Source organism: Microcaecilia unicolor, chromosome 6 (genome assembly GCF_901765095.1).
Source record: "Microcaecilia unicolor chromosome 6, aMicUni1.1, whole genome shotgun sequence".
Taxonomy (NCBI): domain Eukaryota; kingdom Metazoa; phylum Chordata; class Amphibia; order Gymnophiona; family Siphonopidae; genus Microcaecilia; species Microcaecilia unicolor.
The window spans coordinates 67,935,123-67,960,581 of record NC_044036.1 but is presented as its reverse complement, the minus strand read 5'-3'; the positions used below and the strand labels follow the sequence as shown (position 1 = coordinate 67,960,581).

Below are 25,459 nucleotides of genomic sequence, written 5' to 3'. Positions count from 1 at the left end.
TGGGCGGTATATTAACTCTAATAAAACTTGAGAGTGATTAGGGAGAATGGGTGATTAAGAGAGAGAGAGCAATCGCTAAAGAAATGGGGAATTGAGAAAGAAAGATGTGACTGCTGGGAAAAACAGGGGGTTGAGAGAGAGAGAGAGAGAGAGAGAGAGAGAGAGAGAGAGAGAGAAGCAAGAGAGATTACTGTTGCTGATTGTTGATAGTGCTCCATTCTCTTTATATACAATGCAAGAATTCATTTGTAATGTGCATTCTGATGCACACATGGTCTAGGACAAAGGTTTGGAAGAACTGTGGACTAGTCAAGTTGAAATATTACCAACACTTTGGGTAGGAACTTAGGGTGAGCGCTGAACATTTCCCTATTGTAAAAAAATTCCAGTGTTTGCAATTCTCTTACTCTTTTTTGCTAAAGTAACCACCAAGGGGAATGCCACTTTCAACAAAAAATGCTTTCAAGATCAGGAATCTATGGATTCAAAATTAACTTCATTAAGACCATTCAAGCCCCACTACACTGGCAGATTTTGAAGGGAGGGCTTTATGTGAAAGAAGCTTCTCATGAACAAGAAAACAATGAGAGAGAGCACAGACATCATGATAAGCTGGAATAGCCTGTTGTAAACTGCTGAGAATTTCATTATCAGCAGTATGTATCAATTTTTAAATAAATAAATAGCACTAAGGCACACTTTCATTGAAGATGTTTTTAGACATCTTTAGGATAGCTGTAAAAGGTACTGTAGAAAGCAGACAATCTAGGTCTAACTTCTTACCACACACCTTGTAGAGGATCTTTTTCTTTTAAATCCATACAATTTCCCTGTAAAAGGTTTTCTGGTGTAAATCAATACTTGTTGAATTTGCTGCTGTAAGGGGACTGGTGCTCAATATCTAAGCTATTACAATTAGAGGCTGAAATGTAACAAAATGACCCTGATTTTGAGGGGACTATTAAGGAAGATATAACAACTGCACAGGATGGGGTTCTTACTTTGGGGCCCATTAGAACCTGGGCTAAGAAGGAGAGAGTGCTAGGGTTGGATCTACACCACTGCTGTCCCCTGGGGCTTAGAAAGAGAGGTCTGTTCCCACATATCTTTGGTTTTATAAGTTCTTGTATAGGTAGTTCGAGGAAAAGAATTTGTCTGATCCAGTATGGGACTATGAGCATCAAGGAGTTTCCTTCCTTTCTGAACTTGACAATGGACCTGGAGATTAGCAGAAGCAGGAGGTATTTATATATGAGCTCCCCCTTGCACAAGATAGCAAAAAAAGATAGAAAAAGTGTCACAAAAAAAAGATAGCAAAAGTGTCACAGGTAATTATGTCTTTTGCTGGTCTAAGGTGTGAAAAAAATCTAAATAAATAAAAAACATCACAACCTTATTTCTTAGATTTGAGACAAAAAGATTCACTTATGGAGTTCCCCATCGGTGGAATAGCCATTCAACTACCATTATGCTCATGAGGATGCAAGCCTCTCTTGAGTTTGTCTGCTAGCTGATTTTGGTTGCCTGTTGAAAGAAGATTTGGATTTTTATTGCCAAGTTCCAGATCTTGGCTACTGCTTGACAGAGAGACAATAATCTCATACTCTTTATTTGTTGATATAGTACATGGCTATTTGATTGTTTCAACAAGGATAGCTTTGTTCTGAAGAAGATGAGCAAACATAACTCCAGCTGACTGATATAAATAGACTCTTCTTTTTTGATCAATACCAGCCAAGCCAGGATTCAATTCCCACTGCTGTTCCTTGTGATCTTGAACAAGTCACTTAACCTTCCATTGCCTCAGATACAAACTTAGGGGCCCGTTTACGAAAGGGTTACCGCAAGGCAACCCAGAACTACTGTTGGCCCAACATGGCTGCCAGCAGTAGTTCCAGCTCAAGAATGTGCCATTTCTGGCGTGCTAGAAAATATTCCAATTTCTAGTGCGGCACTAACCCGGCAATAATCACTACCCGTTACTGCTAGGTTACCATGGGAGAACTTACCACCACCACCACCTCAACAGGTGGCGGTAAGTGCTCCCCCCTGCATGGCCATGCGGTAAGGATAATCTTACTGCATGGCCATGTCTTTTTGGGGGGGCTTTTTACTCGCTGCAGTAAAAAGGGCCCAACAAAAACAGCCCCGCCACTACCGCAGTTTGGTAAAAGGACCCCTTAGATTGTAAACCCTCTGATACTAAACCTGAATACAACGTGCCTTGAGCTACTATTGAAAAAGGTATGAGCTAAATCCAAAATTTCTACATATGCAGAGAACTAAGATGTACTCAACTCCTTTGTTGTAAGCCTCTATAATAAAAAGGTTGACGAAAGTAAAGACCCTTTAACAAGCTGGGCTGACATATCTACCAGTGGAATGAGTTTATTAAGCATGATGAAGGAGTGATCTTGTAAGAGAGGTTGTGTAAATTGATTCCACTGAAATTTTAGCTTCAGTCTGTCATTTGTAGACAGGCATGGTGAAGTAAATGAACCAGTGAAGTCATGCGGCCTATTATTCATACAAAGACCTATGCTGTTACTTTCTTTGAAGCAGAAACTATCTGAATAACTTTCAGAAATTCTATGCTTTCCTGTTTACTGTGTTCAACACGAACCAGCACAGAGAAGGTTAAGATGCTTTTAATTAAAGTTCCTCAATCTCAATGGATACTACTCTGAAGTATCTGCTTCCAAATGCCCCTTTGGCTTTTGTCCAGTTGTTAGTTTCTGGTATAAATGATTTATTACAATTAGGCTCTCTTCCTTTTGATATGGGCAGAATAATTTTGACACCAATACCTAAAGGTACAGATGTCAATCTTACTTTGCCCTCAAATTTTTGACCAGTTGCCAGTATACCTTTTATAACTAAACTTATTGAGTCATATGTAAGTTCTTTGTGTGCTATTTGGACAAATTTTCATGCTTACATTCGACTCAGTTAGACTTTAGATCAGGCCATAGCACGGAAGCTCTTTTGTTGGTATTGACTACAGTTGTTAAGAAGTATCTGAGTATGGGGAAACAAATGGTGCTGTTACAATTTGATATATCCGCCATGTTTGATGGGGTGGATCACAAACTACTGTTAGAAAGTTTAAGTGGGATAGGGTGCCCTGTCCTGAAATGGTTTGGGGAATTTTTAACTAACAGGAGTTATAGTGTAAAGAAGAATGGTGGTTTTCTCGATTCTGGTCTCTGGGCTGTGATGTGCCCCAGGGCTCTCCCTTGACTCCTCTCCTTTTTAACCTATTAATGGCTTCCTTGGGTAGTATCCAACTTAATTCAAATGAGATATTGTTATCATATGCTGATGATATATTATTACTAGTACCTACATCTGTTCATGAGCAGATGTTAACTTCAAACAGAACATGTTCTGTTATGGAAAAGATTCAGAATCGGGCTTCAGAAAATAAACTGAAGCTCAACTCTAATAAAACTAAAATTCTTTGCTTTTCTAACCCTGGAGTGAGGGTGCCCAAACTGATAGTTTTGTCACAAAGTAAGATCTTTTTGGTAGAGGAGCAAGCAAGAGTCCTGGGAGTAACACTTGATTCTTCTTTATCATTTGAGCCTCAGATTAATCAACACTGGAAGAGGACTATTTTTAAGTTAAGGCAACTAAGAATCATAAGATCATTATTTGAACTGCCTGTTTATGCCCTACTAGTTCAGATGTTAGTGCTTCAACATCTGGATTATTGAAACGCTCTTTATCAGCTAAACTGCTAAAAAGAATTCTAAATACTTCTATCAGACTAATTTTTAACCTGAGGAAATATGATATTTCATTGTATCCTTACATTGGCTCCCAGTGCAGCAAAAAATCTTATTCAAATCTGTATGTATAGTTTTTCAGGCCACTTATGGCTACTCTTCTCTAGTCACTGACCTAGTTATTCCCCTATGGGTAGATTTTCTTTACGATTACATAATCTCTCTATATAATAATTTGTCCATCTGCATCCCTGGATGGATGGCTGTCTAGGTTCGTAACTGTATGCAAATGAGCTTACGTCAGCTCGCCTCCAGCGTTCCCTTCCCTCTCAGTGTCCCACCCTCGCGGAAAAATGAAATGATGTCAGAGGAGGGCGGGACACTGAGAGGGAAGGCTGGAGGCTACGCGAGCCGAGCCTGCTGCCGCTGCGACCTCAGGTATGGAGAGGAGGGGAGAATCGCTGGACATGGATGAGTTGGGATGGGAGAATCGCTGGACAGGGAGGGGAGGGCAGGGGAGAGAGACGAGAACGTGCTTAGACGATACCTTTGCTAGCGCCCGTTTCATTTTTTCACGAAATGGGCTTTTTTCCTTGTATGCTTATATTATGGTCTATAGCCCAAAAGGGGGTCAGATACTCTAAGATAGCCAAGTTCATATTTTTTAGTTTTGTGATTCCATATTGGAATTCTCTTCCTACTACTATCAGAACTAATAGTAATTATCATTTTGTAAGAAACTTAAGACTTTTTGTTTTTGTAAAGTTGATTGGTTCACTATCTTTTTTCCTCTTTAATGTATTTTTAGGCTGTATATGATTGATTGTATGCTGTAAACTGCACTGGACCCTACTGGGGGACCGTAGCAGTATATAAGAAGTGTATTAGATTAGAATACATTATATCCCTATGAAAGGCAAAATTTTGGAAAGACAGAGGTTGGACTTCTGGTAAGTAATTACAAAACCTTCAGGGCAGCCTGAATTAATGTCTTGTTGGAGGGTCCAGTTACTTTCAAGCTGTCTAGGTAGGGAAAGACTTGGATCCCCTGCTTTCAGAGCTGTGCTGCTACTACAGCTAAGCATTTGGTAAAACCTCAGTGCTGCCAAAATAGCAAAGTGGGTGGGGGGGGGAGGGGGGACTAGGCTCTTGTAGTGAGCTGACATTAAAGTGAAGCATTAAACCTCCTGCAGTTTTGGTGGAGCATTATACAAATGTATGCATCCTTTAAGTTGAGAAAGCATAGCTAAGCTCCTATGTTTAAGAAAGGGAATATGGTATTAAGGAAATTAACCTTGAATTTTCCTTTCATTAGGAGTTTGTTGAAGACCCTGAGCTCCAAAATTGGACATAATCCTCCTGATTGTTTTCATAAAAGGTAGTACCTGGAGTAAAAACTCTAGTCTTCCTTTGAAGCAGTAACTAGCTCTATCTCTTCGACATCTAGAGAGACTGAATCGCTGTCTGAAGCTAATCCTTTGCCAGTCTTGAGTTTGCAATATTGGCAGTGAGAGGGGAAATTTTCAAGAGTGTAGGCAGTAGTCCTGTCTTACTGCATTCATTACCCAGTTCTCCATAGTGAAATGGACCCAGTTCTTGAAAAAGCAAATTAAACAACCTTACACAGGAACAATTTGCTGGTCTTGCATGGGAGAAGTGGCTATCTCTGAGCAATACAGTCAAAACGATGCAAGCTGTTTAGGTTATGTCAGCAATTGAAGCTTTGACTACCTCCTGTTTCTTTGCCTAAGCTTAATGACGTACTGCTGACAGACTTGCTGCCTCTGATGTGTGTACTGCTCGTATCTTCTCTACTGAGTACTGCCTTTTCTACTACTGGAAATGACTTTTTCTTTTGTGCAGGAGTGTTCCACTGTAGCTGATGTTAGTTTCTGAAATCTCTAGGCTTTATAACAAATTAGCAGAAGTCCAACCTGCATCCTTTCAAGGTAGCACAGCAGTCTTCTTTAATGAGGTCAATGGCCTCTTTGAGATTCTCCATTAAAAGGCTATTTCCCATACAGGATGCATCTGAAGGTTCTTAATGGACATTCTCTCTGAGACCTAGCAATCAGAGCCTTGCCAATCTATAGGTTCCTATTGCACTAGCCAATATTCTGGAAAATGGCTCAAACGTCCCATGTGGAGCAAATGAGATTATGAAATTCTTCTATTTCAGTCATTCAGGTAAACTTGAAATTTGTCTTTGGTCCCCCATGGGAGGGTGACATATATGTCTTGACACTTTAGTAAACAATAATGCATATACTGTGCCATGTATAGCTGCTGCGCTATGATTCTTGAGTTCAGTATGGCACTGTGAAACACCTCCTAAACCACCTAATTTAATATCCTAGGATCCATTCCAGGAGGAGAATAAGAGTAATCCTTTGACTTTTTCTTCTTCTTTGTTGATTTAACCATACGTTTGATGAGCTAGCTCTACTTTATTGAAACATGGGACTGCTTGAACCTTGTATTTAATATTCAACAGTGTTCTAGTTCACTTTATTGTCACTTGCTGCAAGTGAGGGTACTGTGCAGCTTGGTGGGGGGGGAAGACATCTTGACTGGTAAGTTGAATGCTGTCAGAAATACCTTGGGGTGATATGTGGTTATAACCAAGACTCCATCAGGTTTGGCTGCCTATATGGCTGCCATGGTGGACACTTGACAACCAGTGTTTAAGCATGGGTGGCTGGGGCATGCACAGAGTGGAAGGCGTGGCTCTGGCCATCTTGTTGGGCAACAGCAAAAGAAAGCAGATTGAAACAAGATATCCGTCACTAGAAAACAGCAGGGCATAGAAAGTTGTCCATCACCAGAATTATTTGTTCACCACCTAAATAACAACACACTAAAAGCCTGACATGGCCATGTTACAGCACTTTCTCCAGCACACAGCATGTAGATTTGTATTTCATTGGAACAGTGTGTGTGTGTGTGGGGGGGGGGGGGGGGAATAGAAAAGAGTAAAAAAAATCTGTTTCACATGATATATGATTAGATTTTTACAACCAGCTAATCTGTAGGCCTGGGTTTTCTGTTTTCCTTACCTGGACTTATGCAGTGTTTTCCAGCATTAGACAATGATTTCATTCACTGATGCTCCACTAGAGAATAAAGAATCTCCAAAACAAAACAAAGAGCAACGTGGGACCACGGTCTCTGCTGACTTCATTATACCTGCAGAGCATTCACAAAACATAAGCAAATCTTTTAGGAGTTATGCATCTAAACGGAAACCAATTCCCCTACATATTTTCCTCATTCTACTTTCTCTCTACTACTGCAAAATTTTAATAAAATCTAAATTCATCTGCCCTCTATAGGATTCACTATAGCCCTCCACTCTATAGTACCTACTGGATTCATTTTCTGTTTCCTCATCTGCAAACTGAGCAATTTATTCCTTTAGACTGTACCCAAAAACTGTTAGAATCATAGGAGCCCTTTTACTAAGCTACGTTAAGCGCTAATGTGTGTGTAATGCATGGCCAATAGTGCGTGAGCCCTTACCGACACCTATTTACTAGGTGCAAAGGGCTTACGTGCTAACCATGTGCTAATCAGCAATGTAGCTGTGCTAACCAATTTGCACTGGGCATGAGACATAAATATCCCACAAACAGCTGGAGTCTGAAGTCCAGAAAGAGCCTGACCAAGAAACTCTGAGAGTACCTTTATAAAACTGATGCCCTAGAGCAATTGTGGGTCTTCCTCAGGTAATTCCCACTGAAGTATTAAAGACTTTTCAATATTTGATTCATCTGAAAACATAAACCTCTCAGGGATGCCAGAACCATGCCATTTAAAATTAAGGAAGGAAGAGGGTTGGTTTACCAAAAGTTAAACATCATTATGCTTGTCATATTAGAACAATTCTGAAATGGCACACCTTCCAAGACAAACAAATACTGTGAATTTAGGCAGAACAATTATATGCAGGATAAATTCCACTTAGCACTCTCTCCTCTCTGTCTCTCTCTTCCATTAGCGTTAACAAAAATGAAAACAAGGTGCTCACAAGTTTAGAATAAGGGACAAATTGTTAGAGCTGTCCAGAAAATTATTCCCTTTAATGTCCATTAGAGACAATCCACGGTTTCCACTCGAAATACAATTTCAGACATTTCTAAAAACAGTGAGAGGTACAAAGAGGATGGGTTAGATATATGACCAAGGAAAGGTGCAAGACTTTGAAGAACTGAGCCAACAATTTCAAACACCCTCATCAGACCAATCCACATAGGTTCAAATTAGGCATTTCCTAGTCCAGTACTTCTCCACCCAGACTTTAGGGCACATCCAGTCAGTCAGGTTTTCAATGAATATGCATGACAGAGATTTGAATGCACTGTCTTCCCAGTATGCAAATCTATCTCTTGCATATGCTTTGTGAATATCCTGAAAATGCGACTGGCACACAGTCATTGAGAAAACCTCAGCCTGAGAAGCAATTTTGTTTTATCGTTGTGTTTCTTATTTATTTAGAGGATAATTTCCAACAGTATTTTCATAGGTAAAACAGTGCTTTACCCACAGAAATGGAATTTTATAAAACCGCTCACCTGATATGTGGGTACATGTATGTGAGTAGAACCTGGATGTGTGTAAGTTTACCTGATCTGAGCGTGAGGCATTCCCAAGGGTGGAGTTCAGGAGGGTTTCCACTCAGATGAATACTTTTGAAAATTTGAGCATATGAATGTAAATTAACCCTGAAAATTTCTGCATGCCAAAGAGCAAGTGTAAATGTAAGTAACCAGTTACTTGGGGAATTTTTAAATAGGAGTACTGTATGGACATACTTTTCGATTTTAATTCCAGTCATATCTGCACAGAGAAAACATGCATGTACTTTTTCTTTTTGTAACTTCTAATTTTTATTAAGTTGCAGAGTAACAAACAATCCAATAAACATCATAATTTTTTATGTGTGGGTGTGCAATTATAAAATCACCCCTTTAGTTGGTTAGATTATAGAAAAACACCTACCCCCCCCCAAAAAAAAAAAAATCCACAAAGGGGTATAAGAAATGTAAAACAATACCTTATTAAAATAAGATGTTAAAACCTTAGGCATGCCTCAGCTTGGGAATATGACCTGAGTTACCGGTACTCTATCCAACAAACAATGGACATCTATCAAGAATTCAGAGAATAATTTTACAACAGGCAGCTAGGTTAAACAAACTCCTATATTAATGCATTTTTTTAGAAGCAGGGTATGAAGATTTTTGCAATGCATTGTATATTGTGCCTTTATAAAACTGCCCCAGGGAAAGCAGGCACACTAGATTTATACCCTGCTCTCAGACAGTTGCATAACTGCCCACTTAAATCCCCTGGGCCTCCTAACCCTTGATATTCAATGGCACAAAACTGGGCACTGCCGCTGAATATCGCTACTGACTGCCCATTAAAAAAACAGGCAGGTCAGAGGCAGTACACAGAGTGGCATTAGGAAGGAGCCTGGGGTTATGTAAGTGCTGGCAGTATTCAGTGCCAGCACCCACATAGCTAGGCGTGCGAATTTAGGACAGCTCAAAAGCTTTCCTAATTCTGCCCACTTAGCTATGCAGGTGCCAGCTGAATATTGGCCAGCAGCTACATAACTTTTTTTTGTGTTATAAAGCCCCCCCCCCCCCCCCAAAAACCTCCTCCTGGCCCACCAACACAGCCCTCTCCTTCCCTCCCCCACCCCCAGCCTTCCACCATGAAGAAGCCCTCTGCACCCCCCCAGAACGGTCCCCACCATCTAGGTAGCCCTCCCTGGATGTCCCTGCTGTCCCAGGTGGTCCATGGGCATAGCTAGGGGCAGAAGCAAAGCCCCCTCACTCCTGCACCTTCACTTAGAAAATGGCTGCCACTACCTCTTGCAACAGCTCATGTCAGGAGGTTTGGGGTAGGGGCTCATTCATGGCAGTGGGCTGGGAGAAGGGAAGAGAAGGAGGGGGCTGTCAGGGGGATCAGGGGGGCTTTATAACACAAAAAAGTTATGTGGCTGCTGGCCAATAGTCAGCCAGCACCCACATAAACTGTCTTATGCAAGCCCCAGTATCGTTTAGGACCCACATAAGTTGTGGCGGCCAGCATCAGCCAAATTGATCCTGATATTCAGTGCTGGTGCCCTAACATGGCACAGCACTGAATATCAGGGGCTAATCTAGCCAGTGACAGTTAGGGGAGAAACAGTACAGACTCGGTATGTATTTCTCTGAATAATAGCCTACCAAAAACTAAGGCACCATGAACCGTTAGTCACTATTTGCCATGTCCTTTCCCTTTCAATTTCCTCTCCCCCATATCCCCAATAAGGGCCCAAGCAGTTAAAATTATTGAAGACCCATCTCTTTAACAAGGCATACCACAAAGACCAACAAATGTGAACTCCTTCACATATATCCTGCACTGCCTTGTATATTTGCTTGCTATACTAATATCATGCTTTATTATTATCATGTTACCCAAAATCCTCTGTAATACTAAATGTTTATTTCTTTTACATCTTCACCATTCATGATGTATTGTAAGCCACATTGAGCCTGCAAAGAAGTGGGAAAATGTGGGATACAAATGCAATAAATAAATAAATAAATAAAACTCAAAGTCCCCAAACCTCTGATTCAGCACTTTTGGCAGAAAAGATTGCAACAAAACTCTTGATTCAACTACTGCATCAGCTGAAGCCTTTGGGGATCAGGTATATGGTACCAGTATTTTCTTCTTACCAGCAGGCATCATTGTAAAGCACCATCCCAAATTATTCCCCAGAGTCTATGAGAACCCAGGTCCTACAAGGTAAAATTATGTATAATCATACCTGATAATTTTCTTTCCATTAATCATAGCTGATCAATCCATAGACTGGTGGGTTGTGTCCATCTACCAGCAGGTGGAGATAGAGAGCAAACTTTTGCCTCCCTATATGTGGTCATGTGCTGCCGGAAACTCCTCAGTATGTCGATATCAAAGCTCCATCCGCAGGACTCAGCACTTAGAGAATTACACCCACGAAGGGACACTCTGCCCAGCTCACCACCGCCGAAACGGGGGAGGGGAATTAACCCAGCTCATCCCCACACAAGTGGGGGAGGGGAATCCGTCCAGCTCATCCCCGCGGAGCGGGGGAGGGACACCACACCCGCCGATGCGGGGGGATCTGGCTTATCCTGCAACCGCAACCGCGGGAGGAGCTGACTGACCCTAACACCGCCGAAGCGGGAGGGGTACAAAGCTGCCCTACAGCCGCACGAAGCGGGAGGGAGTGCCGGCAGAATTTATGTCTCAATCCAGCCCCGTAAAACGGAGGGAAGAGGAATGCAGCAGCTCACTGTAACACAAACTCGTCTCAACTCTTGAAGAATCCAAGTGAAAGAAGAACTTGAACACGAAGTCCTCCTGAAGTAACTGAAGGCTAAACTTGAACCTAAATTCAACCAGAATATAAACAGTACAGATATCTGGGAGGGGCTATGGATTGATCAGCTATGATTAATGGAAAGAAAATTATCAGGTATGATTATACATAATTTTACCTTCCATATCATCAAGCTGATCAATCCATAGACTGGTGGGATGTACCGAAGCAGTACTCACCCAGGGCGGGACATAGAAATCCCTGACCTCAACACTGAAGCTCCAAACCGGGCCTCCGCCCGTGCAGCCACAGTCAAACGGTAATGCTTGGAGAATGTATGAGCCGAAGCCCACGTTGCCGCCTTGCATATCTCTTCCAAGGAGACGGATCCGGCCTCTGCCATCGAGGCCGCCTGAGCTCTCGTGGAGTGAGCCTTCAGCTGGATAGGCGGCACCTTCCCCGCGGCCACATAAGCCGCTGCAAAGGCTTCCTTGACCCATCTTGCCACTGTAGGCTTAGCAGCCTGCAGACCCTTACGAGGACCTGCAAACAGGACAAACAGATGATCCGATTTCCGGAAATCATTGGTCACTTCCAAGTATCTAATGATGACTCGTCTCACATCCAGATATTCAAGAGCGGAGTACTCCTCTGGGTAGTCCTCCCTACGAAAGGAAGGGAGACAGAGCTGCTGATTCACATGGAAGCGAGAACCAATCTTGGGCAGGAAGGCAGGCACTGTGCGAATAGTCACTCCTGCCTCAGTGAACTGCAGAAAAGGCTCTCGACATGAGAGCGCCTGGAGCTCGGAAACTCTTCTGGCTGAAGTGATAGCCACCAAAAAGACTGCTTTCAACGTCAGGTCTTTCAGAGATGCCCTCGACAAGGGTTCCAAAGGCGGCTTCTGCAATGCTCTTAGCACCAGGTTGAGATTCCACGCAGGCACCACTGAGTGCAGAGGAGGGCGCAGGTGATTAACTCCCTTGAGAAAGCGCACCACATCTGGCTGCGAAGCCAGGGAAGCACCCTTCAGGTGGCCCCTGAAGCAAGTCAGAGCCGCTACCTGGACTTTAAGGGAACTGAGCGACAGGCCTTTCTCCAGACCTTCTTGCAGGAACGCCAACACTGAAGAAATTGGAGCAGTGAAGGGAGAAAGTGAGCCTGCTTCACACCATGCTGCAAAGATACGCCAAACCCTGGCGTAAGCAGTAGAAGTAGAGCGCTTCCTCGCTCTCAGCATAGTGGCGATGACCTTGTCTGAGAAGCCCTTCTTCCTCAGACGCTGCCGCTCAATAGCCAGGCCGTAAGACCAAAGGGAGAGGGATACTCCATCACCACGGGACCCTGATGTAACAGGCCCTGCTCCACTGACAGCCGCAGAGGATCGTCGACTGAGAGCCTGAACAAGTCCGCATACCAGGGACGTCTGGGCCAATCCGGACCCACCAGGATTACCCTGCCGGGATGCTTTGCCACCCGGTCTAGCACCCTGCCCAACATGGGCCAGGGCGGGAACACATAGAGGAGCTCTTGTGTCGGCCACTGTTGGAGAAGAGCATCTACTCCCAGGGATCGAGGGTCCCGTCCTCTGCTGAAAAAGCGCAGCACTTGGCCATTGGCCGATGACGCCATCAGATCTAGGCTCGGCTGGCCCCAGCGCTTCGTGATGTCCAAGAACGCCTGAGCAGATAGTTGCCACTCTCCGGGCTCCAAGGTATGGCGACTGAGAAAGTCCACCTTGACATTCATGACTCCGGCAATGTGGGCCGCTGAAAGCTGCTCCAGGTTCGCTTCCGCCCACTGGCAAAGACTCATAGCCTCCTGGCTAGAGGGGCGCTCTTGGTACCTCCCTGGCGGTTGATATAGGCCACAGCCGTGGCATTGTCCGACAGGACCCGTACAGGCTTCAACACCAGTACCGGGATGAACTCCAATAACACCAACCGAATGGCTCTGAGTTCCAGGAGGTTGATAGACCACTTGCCTCTGCAGGAGACTAGAGCCCCTGCGCTGTCCTTCCCAAGCAGTGGGCTCCCCAGCCCATCAAAGAGGCGTCTGTCGTGACGACAATCCACTCCGGGGTCACCAGAGGCAATCCTGCAGACAACTTGTCTGTCTGCGTCCACCAGCTCAGCGCCTTGCGCACTGCTGGGTCCACGGGAAGGCGCACAGCATAATCCTCCGACATCGGAGTCCAGCGCAGCAGCAGAGATAGCTGTAGTGGTCTCATATGAGCCCTGGCCCAGGGCACTACTTCCATCGTGGCCGTCATAGAGCCCCAACAGCTGCACGTAGTCCCAAGCCCGAATAGGAGAGGCTACTAGGAACTAGTCCACCTGAGCCTGAAGCTTGACAATCCGATTGTCTGGCAGAAACACTCTGTCCACTTGGGTGTCGAATCGAACTCCCAGATACACCAGGGACTGAGTCGGGCGCAGCTGGCTCTTCTTCCAGTTGATGATCCATCCCAGGGAGCTCAAAAGAGCAACTACCCGGTCCATAGCTTTGCCGCACTCTGCATAAGAGGGGGCTCGGATCAACCAGTCGTCCAGATAAGGATGGACTTGTACTCCTTCCTTTAGCAGGAAGGCCGCTATGACCCCCATTACTTTGGAAAAGGTCCGCGGAGCAGTAGCCAACCCGAAAGGGAGGGCTCTGAACTGGAAGTGTCGTCTCAGGACTGTAAAACGCAGAAAGCGTTGGAGAGGAGGCCAGATGGGAATATGCAGGTACGCTTCCTTGATGTCCAAGGAAGCCAAGAACTCTCCTGCCTTCACTGCCGCTATAACAGAGCGGAGAGTCTCCATGCGAAAGTGTCTCACTTTCCAGGCCCGATTGACCCCTTTGAGGTCGAGGATAGGCCGGACAGAACCTCCTTTCTTTGGAACCACAAAGTAAATGGAGTAACGTCCCTTGCCAATCTGATTTTTTGGCACCGGAACGACCGCACCCAGGTGGATCAGGTTGTCCAAGGTCTGCTGCACTACCACAGCTTGACCGGAGACTTGCAGGGAGAGAGTACAAACCCGTCTCTTAAGGGTTGGCAGAACTCTAGCTTGTAGCCGTCTCTGATGACTTCCAGCACCCACGCGTCTGAAGTTATAGTGGTCCACTCGCCCAGAAACGAGGACAGCCGTCCTCCAATCTGCACTGGGGCGTGGACCAAGGCCCCGTCATTGGGTACGAGACCCTGGGGGAGGACCGGAGGGAGCACCTCCGGGACGGCGGTCTCTGCGAAAGGAATGCTGCTTGGGGGAGAAATTCCTCTTGAAGGAAGAGGGGGCAGAGGAACCCGACTTGCCCGGGCGGTACCGATGGGCTTCCTGCAACCGTCCTCTGGAGGTATCGGGACGAGTACTAACCCGAGCCCTGACCTCTGGTAATTTCTTGCCCTTAGACGTGCCGAGATCGGTCACGATTTTGTCCAGCTCGACCCCAAAGAGCAGCTTGCCTTTAAAAGGCAATCTAGCCAGGCGGGATTTAGAGGCATGGTCAGCAGACCAATGTTTCAGCCAAAGCCACCGCCGCGCAGAGACTGTCTGAGCCATGCCTTTAGCTGAGGCTCTCCAGACATCATACAGCAAGTCTGCCAAATAGGCTAAGCCCGATTCCAGGGCCGGCCAATCAGCCCTCAAGGAATGATCCGAGGGGGAAGCCCGCTGCACCATAGTCCGGCACGCCCTGGCCACATAGGAGCCGCAAACTGAGGCCTGCAAACTTAAAGCAGCTGCCTCAAAGGACGACCTTAAGGCCGCCTCCAATCTTCTGTCTTGGGCGTCCTTTAGGGCCGTGCCACCTTCCACCGGCAACGCCGTTTTCTTAGTCACCGCAGTGATTAAAGAATCCACGGTAGGCCACAGATAGGCCTCACGTTCACTCACAGCCAAAGGATAGAGGCGGGACATAGCCCTAGCCACTTTAAGGCTCGTTTCCGGGACATCCCATTGAGCCGCAATTAAGGTGTGCATGGCATCATGCACGTGGAAGGTTCTAGGCGGGCGCTTCGTCCCCAGCATAATGGCAGAGCCAACAGGGGCTGAGGGAGAGACGTCCTCCGGAGAGGAAATCTTCAAAGTGTCCATGGCCTGTAACAACAGGTTGGGCAAATCCTCTGGGCTAAAAAGCCGCGCTGCAGAGGGGTCATCCGCTCCATCCGAGCGGGGATCTATCTCCTCCAAGGAATCCGCAAAGGATCGTTGGGAGACCTCAGACACGCTGCCCTCATCTACATTGGAGGAGACAAAAGTCCTCCAAGGCCTGGAAATCAACCCGAGGGCGTTTACCTCTGGGAACCTCAACCTCTTTATCCGAAGAGGGAGCAGGGGCAGCGTTTTGCATGAGGAAAGCCTGATGCAGCAGCAAAACAAACTCGGGGGAGAAACCCCCCAGACTGTGCACTTCCGCAGCCTGGGCAACAGCCCTAGACGCACTCTCAACCGGCGCTCGCAATAGCGGGGGAGAGACATGCTGCGCATCCAAAATGGCGTCCGGCGCGAAACTCCGTGAAGGAGCCGCGCGGGAAGAACGGCGCTTAACTTTAGCCGCTTTTGTGCCGTCGCCCAAATTAAGGGCGTTCATGGCATTAATGTCTCCCACCTCAAGGGCGGCCCCGAAGAAGCCGTCCGAGCCGCGTGGCCGGCCAAGATGGCGGAGGCGAGGAGCGGGGGATGGGCGTTTATGGCGGGAAAAAACCGCCACGTCGGAGGAACGACCGGGACATTCATCGGTCACTAAACTATCACCCATCAAGGGCGAATCAGGTTGTAAAACCCCCGCATCCCCTCTAGAAGCGCTCCAGCGATCCGGGGAGCGACCCTTTGCGCCCTCGCCCTCCGACGCCATTGCCACGAGGAGAAGAATCGGGGAACCCCCTGCCCGCTATAAAAAGGTAAAATTACCTGCTTGCCGCTCCGAGCTGTAACGAACTGGTGTCCCAGTGAGTAGCTGCAATGAACGTTTAAAGAAACGTCGAATTAAACGCCTTTAAAGACGTTTAAAATTTTTTTTTTTTTTTTTTAAACGGAGCCAGCGGGAGGGGGGAGAAAAGGAGGGACCTGGCACCACCAGGTTTGCACTTGCTCAAAAGAGCCCTCAACCCCAGGCCTCAACAAAACCTAAGGATTAGGCTTGGAGGCCTAGCCAGAGCTGCTGCTGTGTGTGACCACCACCTGCTGAGATAGAGAACATACTGAGGAGTTTCCGGCAGCACATGACCACATATAGGGAGGCAAAAGTTTGCTCTCTATCTCCACCTGCTGGTAGATGGACACAACCCACCAGTCTATGGATTGATCAGCTTGATGATATGGAAGCATGCATTTGAACAAGGGACTGAACACGGTCTCCCGTGAAACAGCTTTCCTCTGGTTCATTCAGCTAGCCTCAAGTTTAACATTATTGTTCAAGTGTCTGTTCAAAGGCACCAACATGACCAACACATATTTTTTTTTTTAGTTATATTTGTACCCCGCGTTTTCCCACTCTTGGCAGGCTCAATGCGGCTTACATATACAGGTACTTATTTGCACCTGGGGCAATGGAGGGTTAAGTGACTTGCCCAGATCACAAGGAGCTGTGCCTGAAGTGGGAATTGAACTCAGTTCCTCAGTTCCCCAGGACCAGAGTCCACCACCCTAACCACTAGGCAGTTTTTCATTTTTATTTTTAGAGGTTTTTCGTTTATCTCCTTATACTTTTCTTTGTTCTTTTCATTCCAACATCTTTCTAAGCATTATTTCTACCTCTCTGTTGGGCAGTCGAAAGCCCGGCGCTGTTCCAAACAGCGCTCTAAAAACAGCACTGGAACAGTGCGGGGCTTTACCACCCCTATGATCAGAGATAATAGCATGCAAATTTATGCACGTTATTATCTCTGATCATAGGGTAAAGTGCAGGAGGATTGTGCCTGAGCTGTCAAAAATGTGTGGGACAAACAAAAAAGGAATCCTGTTTAGAAGGATCGGATCCAAAGAAACTTAGGGGAGAATAGGTAGGAAAACCTGTGCTAGGATGACTTCCATGGTCTGTGCCCTGATGGAGGCTGAGTAGATTTGGATGGACTGGAGTGGAGCTTTTCGGGTGCTCTGACAACAACTTCAGAAATTTTAGAACAGGGCCAGAGCTGGGCAGACTTCTACAGTCTATGCCCTAAAAATGGCAAGAATAAATCAAGAACATGTGTACATATGATGTATCACTTCATACCATATGTAATGAGTTTATATTGTTGGGCAGACTGGATGGACCGTACAGGTCTTTATCTGCAGCCATCTACTGTGTTACTATGTTAAATACAGTCATCTATAAGTGGAATATGGGTATTTCTTCTATGAAGATTGATCATCAGGAGGATTTGAGAGCTCTTTAAAATTAGATCGTTGTCTTTAACCTGGGTGACAGCATTTTAACTTTGTCACCGAAAAGACTGTCTCCCTGACATGAAGCATCTGCCAGTTGGTCATGGAGATCATCCTGAAGCCTGAAGCATGTAACCATGCATGCGCCTAGCTGCAATAGAGACAGCAGCAATGCGTGAAGTAGTATCATATAGATCATAGGTTTTTTAATAAGATGAAATGTTATATCTTCCAGTGTATGCATAAAAAAGGCTACTTGATCAGGTAATGATGAGAAAGGTGATACCAGAACAAAATACAACTTGTAGTGTTGATAATGGAGAATTTGAAGTTGGTGGGCTGCAATTCAGGAAGACAACATTGCTCCAGAGAAAGTATTTCTCCCAACAGTGTCCAAGGTTTTAGGGTCTTTACCTGGAGAGTATAATGCAGTTGACTTTAAAGTTTTAGATTTATTGAGGACTACCTCCAGGACCACCGATTGATGCGGAAGCTGTGATTTCTCATGACCAGGCACTGGTTGAACTTTATATTTAGCATCCAATCATTTCAAGATAGGCTGCTGAGTATAAGGATTTTGCTTTTTTTTTGCCTGCAGTCCTTGTAAATATGGAATGAATAGGGACTGCTATGGATCCAGTAGGAGAGTCCACAGCCTTTAAGATAGACACAAAATCTTTTCTATTCATTGAAGTTGTTTCAGTAGTCAAAGTAAGATCTTTGAGAATGGTCTGAATAAATTTAGAGTAGTTTATTTATTTATTTATTGCATTTGTATCCCACGTTTTCCCACCTCTTTGCAGGCTCAATGTGGCTTACAATACATCATGGATACTGGAAATAAGAAGAGGATATACGTTTGGTTTTACAGAAGGATTTTGGGTTACATGGTCATGAATATAAGATAGTGGTATTGCAGAAGACATTTACAAACATTAGGAATACAAGATAGTGGTATAGCAGAAGACATTATAAGACATTAGACGCGTTACAACGTTTCTGGGTATATTTGGAGGTTGTTACATGTTTTGATCTTTGTGGTATATCTTTTCAAAGAGATGAGTCTTTAATAATTTACGGAAGTTGGCCAGTTCATTGGTCGCTTTCAAATTGCGTGGTAGCGCGTTCCAGAGTTGCGTGCTCATTTAGGAGAAGGTAGAGGCATGCATTAATTTATACTTCAGACCTTTGCAGTTGGGAAAACAAAGATTAAGGAATGTTCGAGAAGATTTTTTTGCGTTCCTGGGTGGCAGGTCTATTAGGTCTGACATGTAGGCTGGGGCAGCTCCATGGATAATTTTTTTGAACTAGGGTACATACTTTGAACGTGATTCGTTCTTTGAGTGGGAGCCAGTGTAGTTTCTCTCGTATCTTTATATCTTCTGGAGCAGCATCTGCTTTAGAGGTATGAGGGTCAAGATTCCTGAGGTTCTAGATACGAGTCAGGTTCTTCCTCTGAAGGCAGCATCTTAATAGCGGGTGACTGAGGAGTGCTCCAGTGATCAGGTGGCGGAGAAGAGGTCCTAGGTCTCACAGATGGAGCAGGAGAAGATGTAAGTAGCAGAAGTATTTGCACCGGAAGTACACTTCTTAGAAAGAGGTAGTTTCAGTACAGTTGCAGAGTCTGATGAAGTCGGCTTTGAAGAAGTCCCCTGAGGGGTTAAAACAGAGTGGCTGGAGCCCTTTGGTACTGGCAACGAGCCCGCAGGGTTCATAATTGAAAGAACAGATGAGCTGGAGCTACTCACCAATACTTTTACGAGGCCCCTCTGGGATGGCACTTACGGTTTCCGTTTTTTTTTTTTTAATTTAAAGGTCTGAAGAGATGCTTTCCCTTTCTGTGAGGAGCAAACATTTGCCGCACAGCGCAGAAAAAGAAGAACTGACAGGCTGCTGATGTCGGCAAGGCAGGAAGGCACCCAATTGACCTGACTGGCTGAATTCTTATATTATCAAGCTACAGGAGCACGTCTGGACAAGCCGCTTGTGGAGACCTTAATCACGTGTTTCTGCATTATCCTGAGACACGGAGAAACAGCATTTCAAGTTAAGTCAAACTCCTAGTATTGAATATGCCTACTATGCCAAAGCCTTAGGTACCCTGCCAAATTTTAGGTACCCTGTTGACCATGGGGTCCTTTTACTAAGCTACAGCAAAAAGTGGCCTTAGAATGCCATTGTGTGGGTTCCATGTGCTAAGGCCATTTTTGCAACAGCCACAAAGCTCCGGATTCTATATATGCTGACCAAATTTGTGCATGCAATTTGGCCAAGCAGCCAATTTGTGCACGCAGCTTGTTTCACAAGCCAATCAGCACCAATAATTGGCCAACAACAAGCAATTATTGGTACTAATTTCCATTAAGTAGAATTTATGCATGCAGCTTTCTAAGTGAACTCTGTAAGTGGTGCGCATAAATTCTAATGCATGGATCTCAAATGGGGGCATGGCTATAGGAGGGACACGAGTGTTCCTAAAAATTACATGCACTGTTACAGAATATGCCTGATCAGCGAGTAATTTAGGCACAGGCATGTACATCAGGTTTTAACTAGTGTAAATGGTTGCACTTAAATTTTAGTCGTGGGAATGAGTGCTATGTGTATTCTATACACTGCGCCTAACTTAAGGTGAGGTTTATAGAACAGCACTAAGCACTGATTTTTTAGATGCCATATATAGAATTGGCCAGAAAACCCTCTCTTCTGTTCTTTAATTTTCAAACTGCTTCCCATCACTTTTAATCCATTTCCTTATTTAGGATGTGTGCTATTTTTATGATAAAAATAAGGAAATGGATTAAAAGTGATGGGAAGCAGTTTGAAAAATAGAAATATTGTCTGTAGGGTGCGGTATGAAGTATTGCGTACCACAGACTTCTGAGGCCTTTTCCTCTCTTTTTTCTTATAGGGGATCTTTTACTAAGCCATGGTAGCAATTTTAGCATGCATTAAATGCTATAGATGCCCATATACTATGGGGGTCTCTAGATTTAAAATACATCAATCATTAGCGCGTGCTAAAAATGCGCATGCTAACAATGCTACCATGGCTTAGTAAAAGACATCCATAGTGTTTTACTTAGTACCTTGGTGTATGTTATTTTTGTTTGGGTATTAAAATATTTGATTTTTTTAATGGCATTTTTAAGTGACAGCATATTTTGATAGCGAGCTCCTCCAGGATTAGACTCTGAGTGCTCATTTCTCTAATTCTGCCTTAGGGCAAACAGTCTGCCCCTTCCCTCGTTTTGGTATTTCTTTACCCCTCTACTTCCCCTTTTCTCTATATCTTATTCTTCTCAAATGCTTCCTTCTGTCTTTCTTCTTGCTCCCTACATTGCCTCATCTCCTACTCCCTATGCTTCCTGTTATTTCCTCACTATCCTCCCCCATATCTCTTCTAACCTGCTCTCTGTCCTTACAATTGAGTCTACAAGGATTAAATCTACTGCTGTATCATCACAGACAGCCCCATGCTATACTGCCATCTTCAAGGGGACAAGCCCATTGTCACAAATTATACATACTAAAAAATACTTTAACATATATTGTATATCTGTGTTTATCCCATGTAGCTTCTCTGCTGTTGTATAACTCCTAAATAATGGTTATAGCTGCAATATATAGTTCTTATGAGCTGTTTAAGTGACTGTAGTTAATTGAGTTTATTGTATGTGGCACAGATGACTGTAAGAAAAATTAATAAATAAAAATAAAGATTAAAATTGTAACATACAGCTTAATACTTCAAAAGGTCACAGAGACCAACAGCTAAATTGAAAATATTTTTCCTACTCTTGCCATCCCGAGTGGGTTGTTTTTGGCTCACTGTGCTGATCTAATGTCTTCTCTGCTTCCTCGTTTGTCTGCTCTGGTTCCTTTTCCTGGTTCCCAAACTACTTTACTATTCATTCTTTGTGTTTGTTTTCCTTTTAACACCTTTCCCTCCCTTCTCCTATATATTATGTATCTTTCATTTCAGTTCTCTCCATCTACTATTTTCCCTCATCACTGCTTTTTAACTTCTTTCCACCCTTTCAGGGTCTCCCCACACCTTTCATTTATTACCACTCATCTTCCTTTTTCCTACCTTTTCACCTCCCCCTCTCTCACACACTGCTTATTCCAACCCTCCATCTGCTTTTCTCGCTTATCCTCTTTAGTTTCTCACACTCTTTTCCATTCCCATCTCATCTCCTATTTCTTGTTCCCTATAAGCCCCCATTTCTTCTCTGTCTCTTCCCCTCTCCCTGCAAAGTCTCTCTATACCCCACCCTACTACCACCAATCCCAGCACGGTACCTGGTCAAAATAGCCCCGACAAAAAAGCTCCAAACAAAAAAAGCTCCCGACATAATAGTCCCTGACATAACAGCCACTGTCAAAACGGCCTGCCCACAATATAACCCTTGACAAGTTAGCCGCATGACAAAAGGGCCCGATTAGGATGACCAGAATCTAGGACTGCATTTTTTTCCTAATAATCTTACTTTGCCAAACAGGATAAGGTTAGTAAGACTATGAAAATGATGACAATATTGTTTGTTTGTTTTTTAATTACCATGTTGATGGAAGAAAGTTTCTTTAAATGGCAGAACAGATCATGAATACCAATTTGTAGTTATAGAATTTTGTGAGGCCCCACCTGGAGTATTGTGTTCCGTTTTGGAGGCTGTATCTTGTGAAGGATGTTAAAAAAATGGAAGCGGTGCAAAGAAAAGCTACGAGAATGGTATGGGATTTGCGTTGCAAGATGTATGATAGGCTTGTTGACCTGAACATGTATACCCTGGAGAAAAGGAGGAACAGGGGTGATATGATACAGACGTTCAAATATTTGAAAGGTATTAATCTGCAAACGAACCTTTTCCGGAGAGAGGAAGGCGGCAGAACTAGAGGACATGAAATGAGATTGAAGGGGGGCAGACTCAAGAAAAATGTCAGGAAGTATTTTTTCACGGAGAGAGTGGTGGATGCTTGGAATGCCCTCCTGCGGGAGGTGGTGGAGAGGAAAACGGTAACGGAATTCAAACATGCATGGGATAAACATAAAGGAACCCTGCTCAGAAGGAAGGGATCCAAAGAAGCTTAGCCGGTGGTTGGGAGGTGGGGATAGTGCTGGGCAGACTTATACGGTCTGTGCCAGAGCCGGTGGTGGGAGGCGGGGCTGGTGGTTGGGAGGCGGGGATAGTGCTGGGCAGACTTATACGGTCTGTGCCCTGAAAAAGACAGGTACAAATCAAGGTAAGATATACACAAAAAATGGCACAAGTGAGTTTATCTTGGTGGGCAGACTGGGTGGACTGTGCAGGTCTTTTTCTGCTGTCATCTACTATGTTACTATGTTTATTTATATATGCTTTATGCAATTGAATGCTGGTAGGACTCTATCTGTGAACATTTCAGTTGTAGTTTATTTTTTATGTTTTGTTAAGGGGGCTATTTTGTAATGGGTTGTTTTGTGGGAGGGGCCATTTTGTCAAGGGCTATTTTTTAGGGTGTGAAATGTCAAGGGTTATTTTATTACAAGTCTGTTTTGTCAGGGCTATTATGACTGGGTGCCATCCAGCACATCAGGTTATCCTGTCCTCTACACCTCCCCATATTAGGTCTTCCTCCTTCTTGCCCTTCTTTTCATCTTCAGGTTCTTTTATTCCTCTTCTTTCTCGCTTTCTGACGATTCCTCTTTGTCTTTCCCTCATTATAGGTTCCTCTTTTTGCTTTCAGCACATCTTTTCTCCCTCCATTCATGATCTGTAGAACTCAGAGCAGGCTAACAGGAGACAGCAGTGCTATTTAGAATGGTACTGGCAGACGAGGAAGAACCATTGCAGATCTGGGAACAGGCGCATTCATTCCCCCATGAGCCGATGTTCAGAACTCTGCGCTATCTGGAACAGCACTTGATTAATACCGCGGAAGCAGGGCTGAAAATAGTTCCCAATGCTCAACTGTAAAAAGATGCAAATATATGCAGTTTGCCTGAAAAGAACATGCACATGAACACAAGAGTTTTGCGATAAGCACAGCTCTTGTACGCACGTTCCAGGCAAATGTGGAAGCAAAGCCCACATCGGCAGCGTTCTTCTGCACTTTTAAATATAAGGTTTTCAAAAACAAATGTTCACCTGAAAAGCTTATATGTAAGTGGAGAAAATAGGTGCCAATGTGTGCTTTATTTATTTATTGCATTTGTTGTACCCCACATTTTCCCACCTCTTTGCAGGCTCAATGTGGCTTTCACTTTCAGGTTTGCTCTGACTCGCATACATTTGTCTCTCACTATCAACGCTTAAGAGGCTTGTACGGGCTTCCTTCTAGTTTCAAAATAAATAAAAACTGGCAGTTTTTAAAGAAAGAAATTGTGGGAAATCCTCCCTTCAAACACCCCAATGCGTGCTCTGAGCTGGCATTAGGTTTAGGGTGGCTTTGTTTTTTTGTGCTGTTCTCTCAGAATTGGGAGGGAATAGGAAATTACCTCATTAACATCCGTTTAACTACATTTGCATGCGATTTGCGCTGATTTCTGGCACGCACATTATCTCCTGCACTAGAGCCCTCTGAGTATTTTCCGCTCACTAATGTCAGTGCTAGCCCACCGCTAATCGCCTCTAGCACCGGCGGCATTAGGTTTTGAGCATCGGTCCACCCGTGCTACTGCTGGCTCTGCTTTGTGGAAGGGAAGGAGGGAGAGATGTTGTGGCAATAAAAAATTGGGTTCTCTCCAGTGATCAGAAGAGGAGGAATGTGGAAAAATAGCTTTAACTTGTGTATAATGGAAACCTGCACCACAGCACTTCTTTCTGGTAGAAGGCAGAAGGGAATGCCCTGCACCAGCCAAACATCATCTACTCTGCAGACCCAAGAAAACACTTTGCTTTTGGCAGCCTTGAAAGCAACTTTTCATGGAGTGATGCTTCATTTGAGTGCCTCTTCCTCCCACCATCTGCTGTTAGAAACTTAGAATTCTAATCACAGTCCCTGTTGCTTCCAGTCTAGTCTGAAAGTGCTCTGGCTGCAGAGAGGAACAACAGGGGTGTGCAGCACACTGTCACAGGAAGTGTGGTGGCACTAGTTCCTTATCCCTCCTAGCCTCCACCCCCCCCCCCCAAAACATACGAACCTGGCACACTTCCAATCCCCCCCCCCCCCCCACAGCCTCCAACCCCCTTGCAGCTTCTGATCTCCCCGATTCAAAACCCCACCCCAATGACAGGGCCCACCCTTATAACTGTCATCGTCACTTCTCTAAACCTCTCAAAAGATATATTCTTAAACAGCTTGGGCTAGTTATTCAAAGCAATTTAACCAGCCAAAAAACAGCTCCTGGCTGGTTAAATTACTTATACGAGGAGTAACCGGTCATTTTCAGCTACATTTAATCGGTTACTGCTTCTGAAAGTGACCACTTAGCACCTAAGCAAAACCAACTATTTTGGGGGCATTCTGTGGGCGGGGCCAGAATTTTAATTCTTATATTCTGCAACCACCCAAAAGAGTTCAGTGCGGATCACAACAAGAAGCAGCAGGCACATCCTGCGGGTTAACAACTAATCAATTAATACATACTGAAAAAGGAAATCAATCTAATCATAAAACTTCTTAGAAAAGCTTTCGAGACCTTTTGAAAAGTAGATAAATTCTAGTTAAGTGCCAGCATTCAGCACTTAACCAGCCAAGGTCACCGCATAAACAGGGCCACATAAAATCAGTTCTGTCTATATGCGGTGCCCTATAGTTGGTTAAATGCTGAATATCGCACTTAACTTACATTGGGAGAGCAGTTTCCAGCACTCAGAACAGGGAGAAAGCGGCCTCTGTAAAGCAGATACTGGTGGGTGACATCACTAACTGTATTATTATTTGAATGTGTGCTGCCTTCTTAGCAGCATAGGCTAAGATCAGATGACCCTCAGGGGGAGGAATGCTGGCTTCGGCCTAACCCCTGGTAAGCTTTTCCTTGGCTGAGAGGTGCCCAGCTCTAACACTGGCTGCCTTTCAGGTGCTGT

The 25,459-nt window shown here is 44.6% G+C and overlaps 1 protein-coding gene across 4 annotated transcripts in view; it reads right to left on the bottom strand.

The window, feature by feature from the left end:
* Positions 1-25,459, bottom strand: part of LRRC8C (leucine rich repeat containing 8 VRAC subunit C) — a 51,394-nt gene that overhangs the window by 12,241 nt on the left and 13,694 nt on the right. For 3 of the 4 annotated variants that reach the window (XM_030206111.1, XM_030206113.1, XM_030206112.1), the window contains exon 2: positions 6,785-6,914. The gene's annotated coding sequence lies outside the window, so the exon portion shown is untranslated. Of the gene's footprint in view, positions 1-6,784; positions 6,915-8,781; positions 8,852-25,459 lie in introns of those variants that run through there. The other variant, XM_030206110.1, reaches the window with a different exon arrangement.